Here is a 16,720-nt window from a genome sequence, read left to right as displayed (position 1 = left end):
ATAAATTAAAATAAATAATATTTAAATGATGGAACTTAACAAAAAAGGGGATACAGATGAATGTCCATTTTGTATCTGTGCATTCAAAGTGATTAGGATAGATATATAGTTACATTCTCTTAATGAATAGAGGGATTTGTTCTAAACGAGTTTGTAAATAGGATACATGTCCACATCTTGTACAGCAATTAACCACTAGGAAGAATGTATGCAATGTGTTAATTATTGAAACTGTCCTACCAGTTTGATTTGAAACTGTCACATTGCTATTTGTTTCTCAATAAAATTATGGAAAAAAATTTTTAAAAACCAACAGCCAACATCATAGTAAATGAACAAAAACTGGAGGCTTTTATTCTAAAATAGTAAAAAGACAGGATGCCCATTATCACCACTTTAGTCAATATCATTCTGGAAATATTATCCAGAGTGGGGTGCAGAGATAGCTCAGCAGTCTAAACTCCTGCCTGGCAAGTGCAAAGACCTGAGTTTGATCCCCAGTACCACATGCCACATAGGCCACAACCTGGGTGTCGTGACCCACACCTGTCTGTAATCCCAGTGTTGGGGAAGCTGAGATAGAAGGATCACTATAAGTCTGAACTGCATAGCAAGACCCTATATTAAATAAATTAATAAGTAAATAAATAAATGCTGAAAAAAATTATTATCCAGAGCAATTAGACAAAAGACAGGAATAAAAAGAATAAGGACAGGAAAGGAAGAATTTAAATTGTCATTCTTTTCAGATGACAACATACTCTACATAAAGACTCAAAAAGCTTACCAAAAGATTCCTGGAAATAATAACCAAATTTGTATTCAGCCTACCAGGATACAAAATCAACAATGAAAAGTCAATAGCCCTCCTGTACATAAATACCAAACTCACTGAGAGAAAAATTAGTGAAACAACACCTCTCACAATAATATCAAGAGAAATGAAAATACTTAGGAATGAAGATAACCAAGCAAGTAAAAGACCTTTACACTGAAAACCACAGCACTCTGAAGGAGAGAGAGAGAGAGAGAGAGAGAGAGAGAGAGAGAGAGAGAGAGAATAGGACATCAAAAAATTGAAAAATATTCTTTTTTCTTGGGTAGACACAACCAATATAGTGAAAATGACCACACTGCCAAAACTGTTGTACAGACTTAATGCAATCCTGATCAAAATACCAATAATATAATTCACAGAATTAGAAAAAAATCCTGCAATTCATTTAGAAACAGAAGAGGTCTAAAATAGCAAAAGCAAATCTGTACAACAAAGGCAAGGCAGGGGGCACCACAAAGCCTGATTTGAAATTATACTACAAAATTACTATGATAAAAACAGCATGGTACTGGCAAAAAACAGACCTGAGAATCAACAGAACAACACAGAAGATGCAGAAACAACACCAAACCACATTCAGCTGAACTGGGGAGAGATAGCTCAGAGGTAGAAGTGCCTACCTGGCAGTCACAAGGTCCTGAGTTCGATCTCAGGTACACACACACACACACACACACACACACAAAGACAAAAACAAAAACTGAGTCCATCATTCTCACCCATCTTACCTTCAACAAAGGGACCAAACACTTTCACTCAAAGAAAGATAGTCACTTGAATGGTGCTGGGAAAACTGGCTTTACACAAACCAAAGATTAAATCTGTACCCATATCTGTCACCATCAATTAAACTACAATTGAAATGGATCAAAGGTCTAAATATTAAAACAGAAACAATCTGCTTGAAGATAAAATAGGTAAAACTCTTGAAGACATAGGTATAGGCAAGACTTTATGAACAAAGCCCCAATTGCACAGGAAATATTACATAGAATTAACAACTGGGATCTCATGTTATTAAAAAGCTTTTCCATAACAAAAGAAACCAACTGAATGAAGAGACAACTCAGATAACAGAAAAAAATTCTTACCAGCTGTTCCTCAGACAACAGACTGATATCAAGAATATATAAACAACTCAAAACAATCAGAGCACCCCCCAAAAAAAATTTTAAACACCCATTTCAAAATTGGGCATCTGAAATGAATAGAAATATCTCAGAGGAAGAAGTACACACAGCATATAAATACATGAAAAAGTATTCAACATCACTGGTAATTTAAGATATGCAAATTAAAATAGCATCGAGACTCCATTTCACTCCAGAAAGAATGGCTATTATTAAGAAATCAACCAATAACAGTGCTGGTAGCTCTGTGAGAGAAAAGGAAACCTTCTTCACTGTTGGCAGTACAACTATGGAAATCGGTATAGGGATTCCTCAAAAAACTGAAACTAGAGGCTCCATTTGACCCAGCTAGTCTTCTTTGATATCTTCCTGAAAGAGTTAAAAGCATCATACCACAGCAATATATGCACAACCATGTCTCTATAGAAGCACAACTTGTAACAGTTAAATCTTGGAAACAGCTCCGATGCCCATTGTCGATAAATGGATAAAGAAATTGTGGGATTTTTATACAATGGAACATATACTGCCATAAAGAAGGACAATGAGACATTTTGTAGGTAAATGACTGCATGTTGAGAACATAATTTTAAGTGAAACAAATCAGATACACATGTTTAAATATTATATTGTTTGTCTTATGTGAGAAACTCAAAGGGTAAATAAAAACAAAACTATTGGGAAGTAGGAAAAAAATGTTCAAATGGGAAGGAGAACAAGCGAGGAGGGGTAAGGGAAGGTAGGAAACAGGTAAAAAAAAGAATGGAAGGAAAACAGTTTTGTAAAGTGAGAGAAGAAGAATTGAAGAGGAGGTGAACAGGAAATCTTTTATGTACATTTACATATTCCCTCTGATGAATGTGATCATTATGTATGTCAAAAGAATACCAATAAAATTATTTTTTAGAAAACTGATCCTAACATAAAAATTCAAATGCAAGTAGTTTAATTGGGAGAGCTGGAGTACAGAGAGAAGGGAGTGGCTACAGAAGCACCAGTTATAGAATGGAAACATCAACCAAAACAGAAAGGCAGTTAATAAGTGATGCATCGTACAGCCATTGCCCCTGTGGACCACTAGAATGCTGCCCACTGAGGAACTTGGGAAGGCAATTTAGAACATGCACTTCATACTTCTAGAACTGAAGCTTTTGAGACCCCATCACCCTGCTAAACACATGAGGAACAGGTGTCAGTTGTTCTAGCTGGAGGAGTAAAATATATTAATTAGGTCCCAACAGGAAATGTATTCACTCCAGATGCTTCAAATAAGGAGACCTTAATCAAGAGAGACTATTTACAGAAATAGGCCTTCTAGGTAATCATACATCAGGATCACTTAGGGGAGGGGTGCTGAACATAAAAACCAGATTTTTTTTCTCCCGCCCTCTAGAATATAATAGTGGGTTGACCTGAGAATTTGAAGTTCCAACAAGTTCTCACAGAATTCTGATGCTGCTGGTATGAAGATCATATTTTGAGAATGCTTGTACTGCAGAGTTAAGAGTTACGAAGACTGTGCTCTGTCCATATGGTAGAATATTACACGGGCATTAAAATACACTATTAATACATGCTAAAACTTAGGTGAGCCCCCAAAACATTATAATAAGAAAAAGAAGCCAGATGTAAAAGGCCATGATACCTCTCATATAAATTATCCAGAATAAGAGAATCCATGGAGTCAGAAAGTAGACTCGTGGTTTCCAGGGGATGAGGATAAGGGAGAAATGGGAGTATTATTAATGATGTTCTTAACAGCTGTTCTTTAGTGATAAGGTTCTGAAACTATACCAGTGTTCTTGTGGTGTTGCAAGTAGTTTTTTGTGGTGACAACATTGTAAATGTGCTAAATGCCAGGAATCATGCACTTTGATAATTTGTCAATAATTTGATAAATAATTGTATGATATGAGAATTTTAATTTTTTAAAAAAAGAGTTAAGGTGAGAAACTAATGATGAGATGTCCAGACACCAGCCAGATAGTAGGAAGAGCCAAACTTGTGCCTTTATAGGCCTAAAGAAATAGGGCAAGGTACACGGCAAGCCCATAGTGAATGGACACCAAAGCAGAAGGCCCACCAGACATGCAGTAGACAGGGAAGCATGCAGCTAACACCAACATGACACCAACACATGGAGGGGGGAACAGAAAAGAACCACCCCACTCTCTCCCTTCCCACCCGCTATTCTGTTCTCTTCAGATCCAAGCAGAAGCTGAGATCCAAGAAACCAGATCCAAGCAGAAGCCAGGTAATGTTGTACAAGATACAGATGTTAGCCTTACAGGATCCAGAGCAAGATGAGGCAAGTGTGAAATAGATCTAGCACACATATGAGCCAAGCAGAAGAACCAGCACACATAGGTGGGCTGGCAGGGATGGAACAACCCAAGCAAATTTGAGCCACTTTCTTTTCAAAATCTGTGCAGGAAGATCTAGTCTTAAAATCAGAAATATCTCAAACCCACCCAAGAGTAAAGGTCCCTTCCAATAAGTCAGGCACAGGCTTTGCAGACACTAGCCTCACCATGTAAGGAAGCAGAAAAAAAATTAATTCAAAGCAGCCTTTCCAGGGATACTGTCCAGCTTCAAATGGTTCTTTGGTCTCTTGTTGCTTTCCGGAGTCATAGAATATTTTTCATCCACAAAGTATAGACACTCTCACCTGGTACCAGAAAGCCTATTACCCACCCTCATCCTTGTGAGTGGGGAAAAATAAATATCCATGAGCAACTCTAGGTTGTATACATACTTTTTAAAAATCTCAGATGTACTCATCATTTTCTCACTTTCTTGACCTACTGATTTCACCAGTGAGGCATCTTTTAAAATGAGAACATTTTCAAGCATCCTTCTAAAAGCAGCCCTAGTTAAGCTAAGGCCAGTCCTGGTCTGTCTGGCCCCACTTTCTGTGCCATGGGAAAGTCCAGATGGAGGTGACCACTTGTCTTTCTGTTTAAAAACAGGCTTCCCTGATGCCAGCCAGCCAGCCACCATCTGTTGTTCTGCCCCTCAGAGGACCCCATTAAATGGAACCACAGGAAATAGTTTCCCAGATCATTGCTCTTTACTGATTCTGAAGTACCAGGAAGACACAGAAAATCACATTAATCAAGAAAACAGAACTTGGGTCTGAAACATCTCAAGAGCCACTGCCCCAGGGAAAAGGCCTTCCTTCCAGCAGGTGAAATAGAACCATGAACAGCCTGAAACCAGAATCCTGTTCCCTACACTTGTTTTTCAATTCCAAATTTAAGAGATCTGATTAATTAAAGTTTCTAGACTTCAACCTCATAGATGAATTTCTTAGCCAACATTGATGAATTTCTCTCATCCATTATCATGCTTTAACGTGACACGACTCTCGCAAAGTATTTATGTTTTCAACTTCATTCAAAAATAAGGAGAATGAAATAAAAAAGAAACCTCAGCATTTTGCTGTCTTAGTGCCTACACACTCAACATGCACACCCAAATAATACCCTCCAAGGACCACCACCTGCTACAGAGGTTGCAGGGGAGGGACAGCATAACAAACCATGTCTTTCCATGCTGTAGGGAAATTCTTATTTATCCTTCAAAACTCAATTCAAAAGCCACCTGTTCTTTGTGTCCCTCTCTGAGAATTCTGACCCACTCTGGGTCTATTGTTGCTCTTTTCACATTGTTTTGTAACTTTAATTTGCATGTCTCTTCTAAACTCTGTCGCCCTGCACTCCCAGAACCTAGCACATGGTGGGCTCTAGGTAAATGTTCACTGAATTAGGATCAAGAGACTTAAATTCTAGTTTGAGTTCTACATCACAAGTCTTAAATAGTTTCACATCTTGACATTTCCATTTCCTTCAGAGCAATCATTTAGTATGCTGCCGAACTCTTAGGGTCAAAGTTTAAATATATATTATATATATTGGAGCCCTGATCAGGTGTAAAGGATGACTTCAGAATAACTACCGAGCAATGGCAGGACTGATGCAAGCCTCATGCCTCACCAGCTCGCTTCCCCCTTGACCTTTAGGACTGAAAATCAGTAACATCAATCAAGTCAGAATACGCCACTTCATCTGTCATAAAATGCTACTCGAAAAATTCCAATGACTTTCATCTGATGGATGAGGAAAGGGAAACTTAATTTTTCTCCTAAAAAGTCTGCAACTCATTCCCTGGCTTGATGAATTGCTAAGTGTGAAACTGTCATTTGGCCACAGGGTATTCCACTGAACACTTGTCCCTAAAATGTCAACAGGTAGCCAGTGACAACATAATGAGACCTAATAGATGGTCTTTTTGACCTCTGTGTTACCCAGTGTTTTCTAACTTTTTGGACACTGGGTAGCACAAAGGTCAAAAAGTTTCCTTCCTGTAGGACTTCTCAGAGCCTTTACTAGTCAGCCATGTATTGTGCTGAATGTATTGTTGTTTTGCCATACATCATCCCATTACAAAACCAAGATGAACATCACTATTTTGATGGCTTATTTATGGGCATGACTTAATATGATTACTCTTGTTCTTTGGAATAAACAACTGAATTTTCCTTACTCTCATATGAACTGGGAATAAATACAACTTTAGTAAACTTTGGTACTTTTTATTTGAGCTCTGAATATAAGAAAATTAAAGTGGACAGTTTATTATACAAACACACCTCCCAAGACAGGTTCACTACGTAGTCTTGTCCCCATCCCACCAGATGTTAGCCCAAGTTGCTTCTACATAGAAACTCTACAGCCGTGACTCTATCATCCCTAAAAACCTGGGGACATAAAGTGGGAAAACTTGCCTAAGACTGGTCAACAAGTGCAAAGCCCAAGCTGCTCTTATTTTCATGTGGAACTATTTGTGGGGAACAGGGAAGACATCCCCATTATCATGTAAGGTGAAAGCCAAATAAACCAGGAATGGACTTGGAGATAAGACCTTGTGAATATGGTTCAACCTGCCTCTTGTCTCTATTCATCTCAGTTAGACCTACTTAAAGAACTACACATGAGGACCAGCAAGATAGTTCAGCAGACTAAAGCACCTGCTTAGGCAAGCTTAGGCAAGCGCAGGAACCATGGCTCAATCCTCAGCACCACATGCCCCACCAGCCCTCCCCCCAGGCATAATGGTACATGCCTATAATCCCAGCACTGGGGAGGCTGAAAGTAGGAGGAATACTATAAGTCCAAGCTGTGTAGTGAGACCCTGCAACAACCAAATACATTGGAAAAGAAAAAGAATTACACATGCAGTAGAGTCAGGCAAATGGCTAGAAGTGCACAAAGCACAAGGAACTAGAAGGTGGCTTGTAACTTTGAAAACCAGAATAATCCTCAACACCTTAAAATATGGTAACCCCTTCCCTACAGCAATCTCCCCTTCCTCAAAATACTTGCATATAGCTAGACCTATTTCTCTATGCTTCTGCAACTGTAAGAATTTAGTGTCAAGCTGATGTATGAATGTGTAGCTACTTTCTAGTCAGGACTTAGACAGGGTGACTTAGGCAATACACAATCATAAAACCAAAAAGACATTAAGCATGTGAATGGAGAATTGGGTACTAAAAGAAATGGCTCTTGGGATGCTTATTATCTTCAACAGAGCAAAACAAATATATGCATGTTGCATTGAAGCTATAGGGAAGGACAATACTAAAAACTTCCAGCCACCCCAATACATGGGACTTAATGGTATAATACCGATTGTTGCTCTCTTGGCAATTTAAAGATGCTAAAAGAAAAGTCCTTGTCATCATCTTTGTTAAAGAGGTTGCTGCTGCCTTGATTTTATAAGTATGAAATGTATTTACAAGAACTTTCAAAAAAAAAAAAGAACTTTCATAAGTTCTTAACTATGTTAGTCTCATATTTTTCCATAAAACTTTTATTTCATAATCTCTTACCATGAAGGTCATTAGAACTAGATTATATTTTCAGTTAGAGAGAAGCTAGTTATACCTTTCTCCATGAATGAAATTATCATCAAAGCAAACATTTACAACATAAGCCTCGGGTCATCCTCAAGAATCACCCAGTGCAACTGTCATCCTCACCCCCACAGTTGATTGGATGTGTAGTTTCACCTCTTTGACATCTATGGCCTCTGGCTCCACTGGTGGCCCCTTAAAATATTAAAGTGTTAGTTCATCTCTCTGTAGACCTTTCCTGTAGGTCCAGCTGATGTCCTTGACTCTAGACAGATTTCTACCAGACAAAATGTGTCCACATTATTACCCTGCTTAAAACTCATCAAAATATATAATTCATTATCACCTGAGAAGTCCTTTCTGATCTGTCCCCTGCTTTAGAGTGAGCTTAGGAATCTTTATTTAATATACACTGTCCAATTAGTACAATTCCACTCAGCTGTGTGGCTTTGGAAGCATCACTTAACCTCTCTGAGTCAACTCCACTCATCAGTACATATAAATGATACGCAGCTCATGAAATTGTTATGTGTAAAGTCCACTATATGCTCGACTCAGAGTTAGTCTGCAATAAGTTTCTGTCAAAACTGAATCTCAGTAGAGCTCTAAAATGATCAGTTTCCCTGGAAGAGGCAAGGAGCTACATGGACCTGTTTCCTCATCCGTTGTTAGAGAGATGGTCTAGATAAATGAGGAGAAAAACATATTTTACTTTTATAATGTCCAAGATTTAAATTTTTTTATTTTTGGGGGGTTTGGGGGTTTTTTGTATTTTAGGGAAGGGTCTACAGAATGTTCAGGGTCTCACTATTAGATCATACTTGCAGTGATCTGCCTATTTATAGCCTCTCAAGAGCTGGGATTACAAGCATGCGCCACCACACCCAGTCTCAATTGCCATCTCAGCATGCCCTGCAACTGGGGCCAACACAGTAGGTCCAAGGATCCAACCCCTGCCCCCTGTGCCTGCTTGCAGGCACTTTAATCCACTGAGCTATTTGGCTGGCCCTTCAAAAATTTTTTTTTATCTTTCTTTAGCAGAAAATGTTACTTGTGCCCCAATATACATTTTCTTTAATTTCCATAGAAACTCTGGATTCTTGGTTGGCCATCTGACCAACCAAAGCAAACACATATAATTCCTAGCTTCCCCCACAGCTAGATGTGGTTATATGGTTAAGGTGGTGAACTTCCGAACAATAGGATGTGTGAAAGAAAGTTATGTGTGCAACTCCCAGTTCTGCCTTTTGACAGAAAAGGCAGACTCTGCTCTATTTTCTCTTTCCACAGCAAACATAGCAGTCATGTTGCATGGTTGAGGGTTTTGTCCACATTCTTGATGTCCTAACCCAAGAATTCAGCGGGATACCCAAGAGTAGCAGCAGGACCAGTGATCTATTTGAAAGAGAAGACAAGATACATTCAGCAAGGTAGAAGGAGACCAGAAAGAAAAACTCACAGCAGCAAGAAGGCTTAGTGTTGAAGGTTTTATGCATTGGGATGTGGGGTCAGAATGAAGGCTTGGTCTGATGTTTGACTCCTGCCAGTGAGTGGCTTGGCTCAGCCTTTCCATTAGGAGGTACAGTTTTTGACTTTTATGACCCTTACAGCAACTATCATAGCATCTAAAGCCCACAGGAGACCCAAACCTATACTTGACAATGGTTCCAGAAGACTACTGGGCACATACCTATTATGTATAAGCTAAGTGATTTGATTACTTTTTCCCATTGTGTTTAAACCTGGGCATCATGGTTCCAGACCAATGACTTACTCAGAAGACAGATCTAGTCCCAGAAAGCAGGTAGTAATGTGAGCCTTCCCTTTTTTGACAGCTGTTTCTTTGGTTACTTTTTGCCTCAGATCTAGTCAGGAAGTAGACCCCAAGATGGGCCAACTTTTCCTTTTTTCTTCAGGCTTTTCTCTAGCTATGTCCTGCCTCTGTGATGGTATATTATATTGGACTATATGGAGAGAGATGATATTCTAAAAAGTGAGCAATACATACTCACTCAATACATACAAGAAGTCCAGGTTTTTGAGCACCATCAAGGAACAGAGCAGCCACACTAGTCTGGACTTTTGTGCATGAGAGAAATCGGTTTTGTTTATCAACCCACTCAACTGAAGTCTCTGAGGGAGATCAGCTAGAAACTCCATCCCAACTAATACAATTTCAACATTTTTCCATTTAGCTTTTGGATCCACAGCCCCAGAAATATGGAGGGAGGGGAATGGTGCTTTCTGCAACATCTACTTCCTCAAATCTCCTGTAGGTCAAACCACATGAGGTAGGCCCTGGCTCTCAATCAGTGAAGCTAAAAATTATAAAAAAGTGCCTGCAGAATTATATGCCAAAGACTTATATTATTACCGTATCAGTATGTCAAAATTGAAAGGCATGTAAGTTTTCTCCAGAGAGGCAATCCATAATGCATTGCCAAGCTGTGTAGGTGTTTTATGAAATGTGTTTTATTCAAGTTAGGATATACAACACTAACATTATTGAAAGAAATTGAGGGTCTGGTTTTCTCTTTTTAATATGTTCATTATTCATGTTATGGTCCTTTAACAAAAAAGTAAAGTCATATACATATTCAATTTAATTTAAAATTTTATTTTACCTGCTATTCATCTTGGGTGTCCAATGAAGAAGAAATATTCCCTTATTATTCTTATATTAGTTTCTGACAGTTCAATTTCTCTGACTGCTATGCCTCAGACAACCTCCACTGAAAAAGCATATAGGTAATTGCTTTGATCAAAATTTCATGCCAAATCTGTTAGACTCCATGTAGATTATAGCCTCTTAACAGAGACCATAGAATGAAGCCCACAGATCCAAGATTAAGAAATACTTCTCCATCAAAAGCATGCCTGCTGACTGGAAATCACTCAAGAGTATTAAAATATTCTGACGCCACGGAGTCATCCCAAGGTCCTACACAAATGACCAGTGATGCTGGGCATTGGAAAATCAAGGCAGATCTTGGTCTGGGAACCACTGATTTATAAGTTTGGAAGGATGTAGCAGTAACACAGGGATTACAGTGATTAATCCTGTTTGCATCACTGACTCTTCCACAGTTTCATTGTTTTGTGGTTTTCTACAGCTTTGTTGAAATTTTCACACATACAATCCACTGATATAATGTATACAATTCAGTGGGTTTTACTAAAGTCAATGGTTTGTATGAACATGTATGAATGTTACTATGGCCTATTAAAAAATACAGTTATTCCTTGGTATCCATAAGCAAGTGGTTCCAGGTCATCCAATGGATACCAAATTCCAACTCTCTTATAAAATTTGCATATAGCTTCCATATATCTACCTATATACTCTAAATCAGCTCTCAGTTATTTATACTTTCTAATACAACATAAATGTTATGCAAGGGTTGTTGTATTATATTGTTTACAGAATGATGATAGAGAAAAATCTTGTATATGCTCAGTAATGATGCAATTTTTTGAAAATATTTTCAAATTGAATCATGCCTAACAAGAAACTCCATACTTGTTAACTTTCACCCTGCCCCAGTCTTCCCCTTAGTCCCCAAGCCATAGGCAACCACTAATCCACTTCCTGCTTCTATAGATTTCCCTATCCTAGACATTTCCTATAAATGTAATCTCCCTTGCTTTGCATAATTTTTTCAAGTTTCATCCATATTGCAACATATACCAGTATTTTTATTCTTTGCATGGCTGGATAGTATCCTTTTATGTGCCAAAGCGGTTTGTATAATTATTCATCAGCTCCTGGACATGCACATTTTTCCACTTTTGGCTACTATGAATATTAAAAGCCCTGCTATGAACATTCGTATTCAAGGTTCTCTGTGAGCATGTTTCCATTTTTCATGGGTATGTCCCAAGACTAGTATGGTACCTCTATGTTTAGCCATTTGAGGAACTGCCAGGTTATTTTCCAAAATGGTTGTACTACTTTACATTTGTACCAACAGAGCAAGAGATTTCTAATTTCCCCATACTCTTGTCAATACATGTCTGTCTCTTTTTATTGCAACCATCCTGTTGAGTACTGTCCACATAATCTCTGTGAAATCTTTGATAATTCTTTTAATTTCTCTGATATCTCTCAGTATCCTCATCTGTACAATGGGGTGATAGGAACAATGTCACAGTACTCTTATGAAAATTGAATAAAATAGGACATGAAGTGTACTTAAGTTTAACCCAAGCATTGTGAGCTAGACATGATCATTAATGAAATACCAGCAACTACAAATAGGTCAGAAATTAAACAGAGTAACACCAAAAGAATACTTTCCTCAGTCAGTTATTTCTGTCCAGTGAAGGATAACTTTCTAAGGCCTAACCACCCAGAATAATAACTGCCATATCACTTTTAAAATTATCTTTGGCATACTATTTTCTGAACCTCAAATTTCCTTTCAAGTTTTACCTTATACTATAGTGAGAGGCAAGACTCACATGAGATCACATAATTAAACTAATTTGTGTTCGACAAAAACAGGTGACTATCAAATTTTATTCTCAATCTCTTTCTTTGTGCAAGAATTGGAGAAAAGATAGGACTAGAGCAAGGGACAGCTCCATGGGACTAGTAGAGATTGAGCAAGTTATGAATGACCAAAGAAGAATAGAAGCAATTTCTTCAGTCTCTAACACTGTGTCATGGTTTGGGGCTTTTGCAAGGGGAACCATATAATAAAGGACACATTTTATAATATTTTGCAGGAAATCTGTCCACACACTAAAGACCAAAGAATCCAGCTGAGGGCCTGGATCATAATATTTGCATGAGTTCAGCTAAAAACCTTGAGCTCATAGCAATGCCTCCCACACATCCAACTGGAGGCCTAGAGCCTACAACAAAGTCTCATGAAGGCCTGCTTCACAAATCTGTGCTGGAAAGGCCCAAAAGTCAGTGGTAGAAGTTAGGAAGTCTATGCCAGCAGGATGAAGGATCTGCACTAGCAGGCAGAGGGACCTGAAGAGGAGCTGGGAAGCAATGCTCAAGGTAAGCACCAGAGCTTCTCCAAAGGTACCACAGCATCCTCAACAACAGTGAGGTCCTGAGCTCCTCCAGCAACAAGAACAGCAAAGTTCATCAGGAAAGCCAACATAACAAGGTCACACAGCAGAACAGCCCAAGAGAAGCAAAGGCTTCCAATAGCTTTTACTAACAGCATCCCTAAAAGCATTCCAACAGCTTCTCCTATTCTGCCTTTTATGCTGATGGCAACAATCCTCAGGTGGGCCTTCCACACCCAGTATCATGTTAGTTTAATTCAGCTGGGTGTAATAAGTTGACCACCAGTTAGAAATTCACTATATACTGCTATGAAAGAGAACTGTCCCAGGCTGTTGGAATTCTGGTCTTCATTACTCCTTCAGAGATGGAACCCTGGGCTTGATGGAATATCGATCAATCCTAAGGAGAGAAATCCTCTATCACTACATTCCTTAGACTTAATGAAGGGAGAGAAGTCCGAGGGAAGATAGTGGTGACCTGGTCTATGACTCTGTGCCTCATTCCTTAACAGTGGGCATAACTATGTATGGCAAGGAGATGTTTAGAATTGTAGGTCGGCCTCTTCAAAAGGGCTCAAGAGAAGAACACATGTAGCTTAGAAGACTGCCCAGTGATCTATTATGACAGAATTTCTCAAGGTGTAATATGCACACGTATCACACGAGGAGCTTTTTACAATGCAAATTCTGATCCAGTATGGCTGGGAAAGTGCTCAAGAGTCTCCTATTTAACAACCTCCCAGGCTGGCGAGAGAGCTTAGTGGAATAAGTGCCTGGTTAGGCCAGTGCAGGAACTGGGGCTCAATCCCCACACCACATGCCACACCAGCCCCACCACCTGGGCACTCTGAGCCAACCACTGAGTCTGGGCATTGTAGCACATGCCTGTAATCCCAGCACAGGGGAGGCTGAAAATAGGTGAAGCACTATGAGTCCAAGCTGCATAGTGAGACCCTGTACCAAATACATAAAAAAAATTAAAATTAATGAATTAAAAAACAAGTTCCCAGTGATATCTATTCCACCATTTCACAAAACGATGTTTTGAGGAGTAAGATATTAATTTTAATTATATTGTTGTTTCATTTCACTTGAGCAAGAAAAGACCCACTTGTGGAGATGCTGGGAAGAAAAAAGATGAGATAGTTTTAAAGAGACACAGGAAATTTTCATGAGCCCTTAGGATCTGCCCTGGGCCTAAAAATAGTTTCATTAATTTGAACAGTGGAAGGTTGGATCCCCTTCATATCCAAAGTCATGCCATAGAACTTTAATTATTTGTTTGAAAATTTAGAGTGCACTAGGTTACATCAGTGTCCATATCTCTGTTAAGATATGTACTATAGTTTTGCAAGGTGTGACTTGTGGAGCTGGAGATGTTGCTCCAAGATGTGTTTGCCTGTCATGCATGAGGCTCTGAGTTCAATCCCCAGCACTACACAAAAAAGAGTTATTTCTATATTATTCTACGACTGTATACTATCTCTTACAATTGAATGTCAACCTGTAATTATCTCAAAATAAAAGTTTAATCTTAAAAATTTGTAATAAAAATTGTTATGTCACTAATGAGATGTTTCATCCTTTAGCATCTCAGTTTCTAATTTTGAGCTTAACAAAATTGGGAAGGTACTATGGAAATTGTTTGACCTAATGCTGCTTCCACAGATAGTGAACTGCAACCTAACTTGACAGGTAAACAGACTACAACCTACTCTTGGAACAGGGGATTGAACTCAGGCCATTACACTTGCCAGGGAAGCACTTATTCCACTGAGCCATCTCCCCCGCCCACAACCTACTCTTATAACAAGCAGTGAAGTCTCAGTCAAGTATTCAAAACATGTCCAAATAAGACAGATGTCAGCCACTGACAAAGCTTCTACAATCTCAGGTACAAGATCTCAGGATAAATCCTGAGGGGATTTCACTGACCTTCTCAGACCCAAAAACTACAACTCTTGTTGCATAGGTCCTGCTTTACCTTGGTCTTAACCATCCAGCAGAAAAGTATAAAAACGAAGTATAAGAAGTAAAGCCATGCTGTTATGTTGAGCTGTGGGGGACTCCGGTCAATAATTTCTGACATTGCCAGTTAAGTGGAAGACCCAATACTATTATGGGCTACTGGACTCTTTTAGAATATTTTGCTGAGTTTACACACCTATAATATTCAAATAATGGAACTTAACAAAAAAAGGGGATACAGATGAATGTCTATTTTGTATCTGTGTATTCAAAATGGTTGGGATAGATATATAGTTACATTCTCTTAATGAATAGAATGATTTGTTCTAATGGTGTTTGTAAATAGGATATCAAGTCCGCATCTTGTACAGCAATTAACCACTAAGAAGAATGTATGCAGTGTGTTAATTATTGAAACTGTCCTACCAATTTGATTTGAAACTGTCTCATTGCTATTTGTTTATCAATAAAATTATGGCAAAAAAATAATATGAATGATAAAACATTCGATACCCACTAAAAAAGAAAAAAAAAAAAGATAGATGTCAGCTAAAACCAATCAAGCTGTCTCTACTCCTGTTTTCTGTAGGTCACATCCTTTCCTCTGACTATAAATATGTGTTAAGTGAAGTTTTCTGAACCATTTTTGGCCCAGACTGTTTCCTGATTCTACAGTTACAAATAAAACCAATTAAGATCTGCAATACTGAATTTGCTATAATTTTGTCCTTTAACGGTACTTAATCAAAATGTTGATGGCCAATTAAAAGTAGTTGGATGATATTTTAAAGTACACTAGGAAGAAAAGTGATTTGAGGTTGACAAGTAAAAACTCTAGATATGTTATATACATATAGAAACTCATCAAAATAAACATAACTATTATGTATTGCAAATATAAATTAATAAAAATATATAAATAGACCAACTTCAGATGTAATGGTAGAAAGGAAGGAATTGTTTTTGTTTCTAAATATTAAGATAAAACACATATTCTAATTTGACAACCCAGAAACACAGAATACTGACATATAGTCCTAAAAAATACATTTGTTTCTAATTTTTATGACATGGTAATTGACAAAAAGAAAACGCAGTAAAACAGAATAGAAGGAATGAAGAAAATGGATGGCATAAGAAACACTCAAGACAAAGCAGAAAAATGAGCAGGCTTGGAGATAAGATCTCACTGCTCTTTGACACTCTTGTTTATCAAACTTAAACGTTAGATTCAGAGCCTGTTTAATGTGGAAGGCCCCTCAGACACTGGAAAATGTTTAACAACTTGCCTGGGTAGAAGGCAGGTGGAAAGGTCCTAGTTTGGAGCATTTGCCAATATACATAATGTAAATATTCCCACCAAGATCATTTTAGGACAGCAACATCATGTCCCTGATCATACTATTGAAGATATCCAATCAGTTCTCATGAGTTGGTAGAAACGAGCTCCAGTACACTGTGGTTCTTCCCCACCTCCATCACTGCACAGATAATAGCCGGAAGGCAAAGAGGAAAGGTACTTCGTCCATGTTTGCACAGCCTGCAAGTGATAGAGCTGAAATTAAAACCCAGGGCTTCAAGGACCCCGGCTAACAACTTGGCAACAAACACATTCTTTCCTCTTTCAACCTTAAAAATAACCTTCATTTTAAAAGGTTTCCAGGGCCAGCCAAATAGCTCAGTGGATTAAAGCGCCTGCAAGCAGGCGCAGGGGCCAGGGGTTGGATCCCCAGGCATGCTATGCCAGCCCCACCCTAGGGCTCACTGAGATGGTAATTGAGACTGGGCGTGGTAGTGTGCGCCTGTAATCCCAGCTCTTGGGAGGCTGTAAACAGGCAGATC

Source organism: Octodon degus, unplaced genomic scaffold, assembly GCF_000260255.1.
Source record: "Octodon degus isolate 3935 unplaced genomic scaffold, OctDeg1.0 scaffold00037, whole genome shotgun sequence".
Taxonomy (NCBI): Eukaryota; Metazoa; Chordata; class Mammalia; order Rodentia; family Octodontidae; genus Octodon; species Octodon degus.
Note: the sequence above shows the minus strand (reverse complement) of the source record.